Source organism: Dipteris shenzhenensis, chromosome 31 (genome assembly GCF_047967505.1).
Source record: "Dipteris shenzhenensis isolate YYH24624 ecotype China chromosome 31, Dip_SZ_1.0, whole genome shotgun sequence".
Taxonomy (NCBI): domain Eukaryota; kingdom Viridiplantae; phylum Streptophyta; class Polypodiopsida; order Gleicheniales; family Dipteridaceae; genus Dipteris; species Dipteris shenzhenensis.
The window spans coordinates 27,053,625-27,062,866 of NC_141626.1; the positions used below are offsets into that span (position 1 = coordinate 27,053,625).

The 9,242-nt window shown below is 41.8% G+C and overlaps 1 long non-coding RNA gene across 1 annotated transcript; it reads left to right on the plus strand.

Annotated features, from left to right (window-relative positions):
• The first annotated feature begins 8,043 nt into the window (after positions 1-8,043).
• Positions 8,044-8,776, plus strand: LOC147881274 (uncharacterized). The gene is made up of 3 exons (XR_015543998.1): positions 8,044-8,162; positions 8,252-8,305; positions 8,570-8,776. It is a non-coding gene; the product is annotated as an uncharacterized LOC147881274 (long non-coding RNA).
• Positions 8,777-9,242: the final 466 nt, after the last annotated feature.

Below are 9,242 nucleotides of genomic sequence, written 5' to 3' on the forward strand. Positions count from 1 at the left end.
TGCTCACTGGTTCTGTTACTGGTCCATGCATCTCAAGAGATTGTATCCCGGACTCTTCAATCATTGTGTGTGATAAATCCACAAGCCTATTTCTGTCCCCTTTACCAGACCCACTACCACCTAGTATTCTTCGACGTAGAGCATCCAAATTTGGTCCTGTACCCAAGTGTTTTCCATTCATAAAGGCATTGTAGTGGGCACTCTGAAGGACACTCATTGCAAGATCTGCTGCACAAGCATCATACAATGTTATGTGTTTTTCATATTCATGTGCTGCTCTCATGCTAGAATGTTGTCTCTGAAAGGTTCACTGTAGGAACAAATCCAGAGTGCTCTTCTTGCCATAAGAACATTCCCCCCCACTGGTTGACTCTAACATCCCACCAAGCTAGCCACGTATGCAATGTTGGTAGCTCACCCTCCTTCACATGAATGGGGGACCAATACAAATTCAATGTTTGTTTGCATCGGTCTGCAAAAGTTGAAGTTGTTGCCTCTCTCCACTTCTGACATAGAACTTTATGCTCCTCTTGAAATTGTGGCTTAATGCATCGTTTGGTGTGCTCAACCATGCTCATCTCCCAATGGAAAACATAAGTTCTTTATCTACCATCCATCACATTTTCAGGTCCACCATTGTAAATAGTGCGGATAGCCAGCCAATTTGCTCCTACTCCATCTACCATGAATCCACGGAATTGAGGTTTTTCAAAACCATTCTTCTCCATTGTATTGTTCAGTAGCTCCCAGAATTGAACCTGAGCATGGTTATCCTCCACCTTGAATTCACATATTGCTATAGTTAACAGTTCCCTTATGAATGGGTCATACACATGAGCATCCATTGTTGACCATCCCCTCACTCGATGCACATGGTCAAAATGAACCCATTGTGATCCCAAGCTTCCACCATGCTGCATGTGATTCACTAGATCAACTCCTCATCCTAGACCAATGGTCGACATTTTGAAGATATGTGGTTGTTGTTCATCTTGCAATTGTTCAAGAAAAAGGATACTTTGTAGGTATGGATATCTACATCTCCTCTTTAAATCAAGTACTGAATCCATTCCACCATCCCCTCCTCTAGCCTCACTTCTTGCTCTCTGCACCACTCTCTGAAGCCTCCATCTCTGGGTCATTGGTGGAATGGTTTCAAGTACTTCTTCAAACATTTGATCATCTAGCGGCTCCACAACAACCCCATCCTTTGCTAGCATCATATCCATCACAAACTCTTGTTCCACAGACACCTCGATATTTTTGCAAGATGAATTTCTATTCAACTTAGCATGCATTGAAAGAAGATCCTCTACTTGCATTTCCTTTGCTCGACTTCTACCTTTTTCAACTGGATGGTCATGGAAACCCACATGCACTGCACATCTTGTTGTCTTCACTCGTTCATGGGGAAAGCAATAATATATAATAGCACTACATAGGTGAACACACTTTGGTATTGCATCACAATGCTTGCACACAAGTGACCCCAAAGCTGGATCAATGGGACCAGGTAGAGGAGGCCTCCTAAGCTTTCCTTTCCACTGTGTATCATTAAAAACTTCCATTCGTTCAAGGAAAGGACAATCCAAATTACAACATCTCAAATAACCTGAACATCTACTCATCCTCACAACACCATTGAAGCAGTCTTGCGAACATGTGGAATATTTTGTCCAAACATGGCCATCAGCATTCTGTTCCATTCCAGACATTGGTGAACCCTTAGGCATAGGTGGAAGTTCAAAGACAATATATCCATCATAAGTTAGAGGAAGCTTAGTAACCTTCTCCACCCGAATTGCAGATTTGAGTGCAACATGAAGAGAACTCTTAAAGTTGATTGTTGGCTGCCACTAATCTTGAACCCTTTATGACCATCCTCTAAGTTCACCACTGGAAGCACAATGGCAACCTCATCTATTCCGATTTCTTGATGCATCTCAATGTCCTCATTCTCAATGTGAAAGTGTTCCTTAAGCTCCACCAACAAAACCTCCAGGAAAGGAGTGTCATAACGAATGGTCAATGATTCATGTTCTCCAAAGCGAATGAAAACTAAAAATGGCATGATTCAAATGCTAAAGACAAGATGTAGCACTAGGCGACACCAACTAGAGAACAAGAAAAAATCTAGCTACACAAAGGTTCTGGAGACAGGGAGGCAAAAGAAGAAATGGAATAGACGAGTTCGAGACCGAAGAGAATGGAGTAGAGAGAAGTGTTGAAAGAGACACTGAAAGGGATTATGGGAGAGAAGAGATGGAGCAAGTTTGTCTCTCTATGTGTCAAATGCAAATGGCTTGCTACTAAAAAGTTTGTAGAGTTGCCACTATTAGCATCCAAGGTGGTCGTTTAACTGTAAGTCTTTATTGAACAATATGTGTTTATTTGTTTAGAATAATGGTAATCATTGAACAAGATGCCAGCATGGAGATAGTAACTTGAACGATGCCTCCATGCATTTCATTCAGTAAGGGTGTACATTTAATATAAATGAATAAAGAGACAAGTCACTTTCAAATTTATATATTGATATTGAAAAATCAAATATTAATATTTATTATATTTTACTAGCAATAGTTAGAGAGGAATAGAAACACATATTATAAGACAAGAACTAATACATAATAGTTTTATATTAATATATAACACTTTTTCTAATACTGATGGACAATTTTTTTCTCAAAACAATAGTTGAACACAAAAAATACAACTAAATGAGTAGTATTTCAAATCTATGCCTAAATTGAAAACTATCAAAATGTGTGTCTTCTCAAATCTATATCTAAATTTAAAACTATTAAAATGTGTTAGTTCACTTCACGTTTGCATGAACGAGCAATATTACTATTCCCCCACCTTCCGTTTATGCGGTTGACATCATGAGTCAGTACAATGGGTTTATGCGTTTGCTAGCATTCTCCACGTCTTCTCCTGACAGCAAAATCACTGGAGAATCGTTTCTATAAAGGCCACGCCTGCAAAATCATTACTGCAAAATCGACATGGTATCTTGCAAAATCTTGAGGAAAGGCAGAATTAAAGCGGCTCTAATAATGAGGAAGGGCGGAGTCAGAAGGAGGCCGTTTTTCCTCAACCATCCCTCCTCTCCCTTCCTCCCCACCAACACAAAGACCAAGCGATGTCAACGTTCAACAGTTTAGCCTGCAGGTCCCTTTACTTCTGTTCGCTTCTGTAATCTAGGAGCTAGGCAACCAGAAGAAAGTCCAAACGGCAACAAACAAAGAGCTTTAGCGAGCTTCCATATTCCAGGAGTTGGGCAACGAGCAAAGAGCTTCAAAGAGGAAAGAGCTTTGATAATCCAAGAGCTGGGTAACCAGAAGAAGGTTGAACGAGCAACGAACTTCGAGGAGCAAAGAGATTTTGAGGTAAGCACACCTCTTTTCTCTTTTGAACTTCAATGACCATAGCCATGCAAGGGAGGGGCACTTGGACAGCCTGGGGTAGCAAATGAGGCAGCGCGTTAACGCGCTGCCTCTTTTGCTGCCCCAGGCAGTCCAAGAGTCTCCCTCCCATGTGAGTGCTCAAATGGTCTGAAGCCTCCGTTACAGAAAACTAGTTTGCCACTAAGTGCAATTCAGAAGGCTCAGCATACGCAATGTCACCTCCTGCCATAATGAAGAGATACGGCAGAATGGACTGCTGCATGAGCCACCAAAGGCATCCAAACGTTTTTAGTATAATAGGGGAAAATGGGCAGAAATCAAGCAGATGGCAGTGAGACGTGGTAGAGATGGAAGTTGCAGAGACGGGTAGCGAAAAGATGGGTTGCAAGCGTGGAAGTTGCAGAGACGGGTAGCATGAATGGCAAAGACGGGGAAGTTGCAGAGACGAAAGGCATGCTGGTAGCAAAATTTTGCGAGGTGGAGTAGAATGGCGTGCTCGAGACTGTAGATTGAGCGGAGGTTTTTGGGGGGAGGCTGTGATGGAACGGAGGCTGTAGATTGAGCGGAGGCAAAATGAGTCTTTGTAAAATCATGCCAGGTAAAAATCATTTCATTTGACGGTTGAAGGATTTCCGTAGCTGATTAACAACGCCAAGAAGCTGATTTCTGTAGCTGATCTGTGCCAATTGCTCCAATTGCTCCATAGCTCGCCAAGTCTCCCTTGCTTGTGCCATAGACATGGCAATGGATAGTCAGCATGCTCTACGTCATCGCTGTGGCCGTCATCTGGATCGTTGCTAGCTTCGTAGTTCAATCCATCGTTGATACACTTTTCTCCTTTCCTCATCACCTACGTTTGTAATACACTCTTCGTTCTCTACATTCCCATTGTTGAAACCGCGCGGTCGTTTCAATCTTGCTCTTGGCGACTATCGTCTAGGCATCCTGAGGGCGACGTGCCGACGAGTATCTCAGGAGTGAAAGCATTTGAAACGGAAAATCGTCTTGAGGGTGGGGCTTGCAAAAGTGAAGGGCCTGAAGCTTTGCTGGAGGTTGCACACGGGCAGGTTTTGGACGACAATCAACTCACCATACAAGCGATTTCAGTCATCTATAGGGAGAATTTTAACAATAAGCTCATTTTATCGACACTTTCAATTTTTGGAAGCAGAGCTGGAGAGAACCAGAAAAGTTCCTTTTCGCTAGTTTTTTTTTGTGGTGGACGCAAGGCTTTGCCGGTGCTTTTGGTTCGGAGGACTCCAGGTATAATGGCCTCAGGATTTCGACCTTGTCCGGTAGAATCAAAAGCAAATTGTCAAACCCAAGGTTTGGTATTTCACAGACAACCCACAGAAATGAGCAGCCTCGAGTCGCTTCTCCCGTTCGCTCCCTCGACATGAGCAGCACTCAACACCGCTGTGTCTTCGGTATATCACGCCTCCTTGACTGTTTGTTACGCAGTTCGCCGTTCATGTTTTCAAGTCCCCTGTTGTCATCAACTGTTTCCACGTTTTTACCACCGCATCTCAAAACCCGTTTTTTGCGTTGACGTTGTTTGGCAGAGCATCGATTCTTCTCTTCTTTTCAAAGACTAAGGGGGGAACTCGTAGGGGAAGCATATAATGTGAATATTGTGAGTTGTTTCGGATTTCAGGCTATTCATACAAGCGATCATGGCCTTGGCGATATTGAAAATACTAGCATTGGATATGAGAAACTAAAATACTAGCATTGGAGGAAGAAGCTTCGAAATTGCTTGGGCAAGCTTGATTGTATTCCCATTTCGGTTCCTAGCACAGTATACATTCAACCTGTCCCTCAAATACACATCAGCGGCGAGATTTTGCACAGAACCTTAGAAGTAACAAACAAATCCTCCCGTCGCAAACCTCTAATGATGATAGCCAACCTCTAATGCGGCTCGCACTGCGGCTTCCAGGAATTTTTGCTCTTGTGTTCAGGATGAAATGCGTAAGAGGATGCGCTTTCCTGTCATTCATGATATAAGTGGAAATTTGCTTCAGGCGTCCATGAGTCTTTGAAGTGAGTCTTTGAAGCGGACGACAAAAATCTTTGAAGCGAGTCTTTGAACGAGTCTTTGAAGGGAGTCTTTGAAGCGACAACAGAAATCCTTGGAAAGCCATTCAACATCTCTTGGACACTTTTTTTCCCCATGCCTCCCGTCTTATTCGGCCATTTCCACTAACTCTGTTCCATTCAACTCCATTCCAGTCAACTTGGTCGCCGGAGGAATGTTTGAGTATGTCCTTCCACTTCTCCTGTGCATCATTTTTCCTCTCCATTGCTGGTGGTTGTTGAGGCAGTGCCTGTGAATTCAACCAAACAGATGACGAGAAGCTGCTAATTCCCCCTCTGCTAAGCTCACCCACGCCTTCTTTGTCAAAGGCCTCGGCTTCTCCCCCACCCTCCCCTCCAGGGGAGGGACTCTTGGACAAAATCCATGCAAGGGAGGGACTCTTGGACTGCCTGGGGTAGCAAAAGAGGCAGCGCGTTAACGCGCTGCCTCTTTTGCTGCCCCAAGCAGTCCAAGTGCCCTCCCCCCCATGCGAGATATTCAAGCAATAATAGGGGTAGATGTAGTGAAACAACGACATGCAAAGTACTACCTACCCATTCTGCATAGTTGTTTCCATATCCACCTGACCTACCTTCCACTGCTGGTAGCGAGCATGGTAAAGAAGGTCAAATTCAAAGACAATCCCGCATATGCTCTAGGATTGCATGACGGACCAAAATAGGCAGCGCCTTAACGCGCTGTCTATTTTGGCCCCTCGGGTAGTCCAATAGCCCCTCCTTGCTTACAAATTGTTGCATTTAAGATCAAGTGCATGTACACTAGTGCATGTCTTTGTTTTGTGTCTAGAGTCTGAACCCCTCATGAAAAGACACCTTGAGAGGTCAAAAAGGACAATGCATTAATCAAGTGCATGTACACTAGTGCATGGCTTTGTTTTGTGTCTAGAGTATGAACCCCTCATGAAAAGACACCTTGAGAGGTCAAAAAGGACAGCGCGTTAACGCGCTGTCCTTTTTGTCCTCTTTGGGTGTCTTTTCATGAGGGTAAGGGATAGGCATACAAGTGCATAGAAATGCATATATACCACTGCAATTCCATATATACAAGTGTATAGATAGGACTACAAGTTGATACACTATGTGCATTGCTTTGTCTTGATTCTTCAGTCTTAACCCCTTGTTTCTTCCGTCTTGACAATGCATGTAATCATGTACTTGTAGATATAATTTCAGGTATATCCTTCTTATGAAATTCTTTTTTATAATATGTATTTCTATCAATGCACTTGTCTATAAGTATTTGTGTATCTGTAACAATTTATATCAAGGACATGTAATATCTTCAAGAAATTTGTATTGCAATCTTAATGTCTTGGCATCAACAATTGAATTCCTTATTCTGTTAATTCTATTTCAATCAATTCAATGTGTGTGCATGAGAGATGAACCTTTTTCTTTTAGCACATAAGTGGATATATGTTCCCTAAACTGGAAATCAATTGCATTGGTAGATATATGAAAGGAAGAAAAGTTCAAGTGGCACATGCTACAAAGGCAACAAGAGGAACAAAAGAAGATCACAATGTTGAATCATCAATAGGTGGAATGGAAGAACCAAAAAGCGTGGTGGGTCTAGAGGTTGAAACATCATCAACTCAAAGAGATGAAGGTCCAAGAGTGGAGGAGGATGAGTTGGATGACAATGAAGTTCAAGTGGGAGGAGGAGGTGATGTGATTGGCAAATGTAGAATGCTTGATTCAGATCGGTGTCCTCGCATACCGTTGTGTAGGTTGATACCCTATGCAAGAGTGAGAGGACTTCGTGATGATGTATCTTCACTCAAAAGTACATTCCAAGTGGAGGGCTATCTCCCAAAGAAAGGGTCTTTCATTGTATCTGTTTGCAAGAGTGATGGAGAGGAGATAGTTGTGACAGATGATATGAGGGAGAGTTGGTCTCCCACTTGGAGAGAGGTGGATGAAGAGTTTGAGAAAGATGTGATGTCTAACACTGACTTTCATTTTATGTCACGAAAGATGCTATTTGTTTGGGAGGGCAATCATAGGACCACTGCATGGATGAGTGTTATCAAGGACATCTTTTTTACAAACAAGAAAAGACATGTACGAGTGGTATGCACAATAATTGACCCAAGGAAAATTAGTGAGATTTCTCTCTTGGCAATGCTACAATGAATGAATTCGTAAGTACATGTGCTCTTTGAAGCTTCTTGACATTTGTGTTTTGTGCTACTTTGCATTTATTGATTGGGTTGTACTTTGCTCTTTGTTTTGTAGCATGAATGAACATGCCATTATCAAACCCAGTCTGAGGGACATACTCATAAATGCACACAACATTTGTGAGTGTGACCCTTTGGTGTTTATGAGAACATTGTCTTCGAGTGAGATCAAATCAATAGAGAATTGGAGGGCTCAAGAGAGTAAAGGGAAGAAGCCATGGTTTCCATTGACAAGATGTTATCTAGCAAGGCTTGTCTTCCAGGTAGAATATCACACTCATATTGACTCTTATTTCTTTATCACTCCTTTTCTTTCTCTAATTGGAACTTATGGATGTAGGTGGAGTACAATACAGAGCTTAAAAAGGCAATTGACAAAATATCTACAAAGCTACCTTTAGATCAAAGGGGAGAGGTAGAAGGAAAGCAACGTACCATAATTCAAAAGAGAATTGCTGATAGGATGGGAAAGGTGTGAATTGAATTTTCTATACTTTGTTGCATTTATTTTGAAGTTAAGTGACTAACATGTCATCTTTGGATAGGTGTTGAATTGTATAGATCCTGGTCTTGGAGAGGCTTGGTTGGAAAAGTTGTTTGCCTTGTGCTTTGATGGTACAGACTCTTGCGTGACATTGGAGAAGCTCCAACTCATTGCAAAGTCTGATTTGAGATTAGAAAAGAAAAATATATTCCTTTCTTTGTTAAAAGCCACTAAACCTATGCGAGACATGTACTTCATGCCTGTGGGCGACCTTGAGGACAAAGGGTGTGTTTCTACTACCAATACAAACCAACTTTCATGGTGTTTGTTTGTTTCTTACCAATGGCATGACTCTTATTTTTTATTATAAAATTACATCAACTTTTACTGTTTAGGTGGATTAGTAGAGAAATATTTTTGGAGAAGGTGGAGACACAGTCATTGAAAGTGCTTGAAGATTTGAGGGTGATCACAACAATGGGCACTCCTTTGGATACCCCTAAGGATTACACATTGCAGCAATACATGGAGGATATAAAATTGGAGGGGAGAAAACGTATGTTTGTGGTGCTAAGATCAAAGGAAACAAAGATGGAGAATAAGGGTGGAAAAAAAGGAGATGGACTATCTGAGTTGGACATGGCTACCCATAGGGTGCTTTATAGGTATGATTTCAATTCAAATCCAATGTTTATTTTTTATTTCTCTATGTTTGTGCTATTGATTCATGTAATTACACAATCATTGATGGTTGTTCCACCTGATTTCTTGACCTTTTAATGGTTTGGGACATCCAAAATTTTTTTGTTTCTTGGTTGATAGATATCTCTCCCACTTAGCAACAGAGAAAAGGATCTTTGACATTCCAAATTTGTGCAAGAGTTGGGTGGAGATTGGTCATGCTGCATGCATGTATCCACCTGGAATGCATCGTCTCTCTCAATGGGAATTAGCACATTGCCCCTGGTGGATAGATTTCTCTAAAGGACAAGTACTAGTGCGGGAAAGAGACTTGTACAACACTTATGCTTCATAGAAAGCTAGTGAAGCAAGTAAGGACAAAGTGGA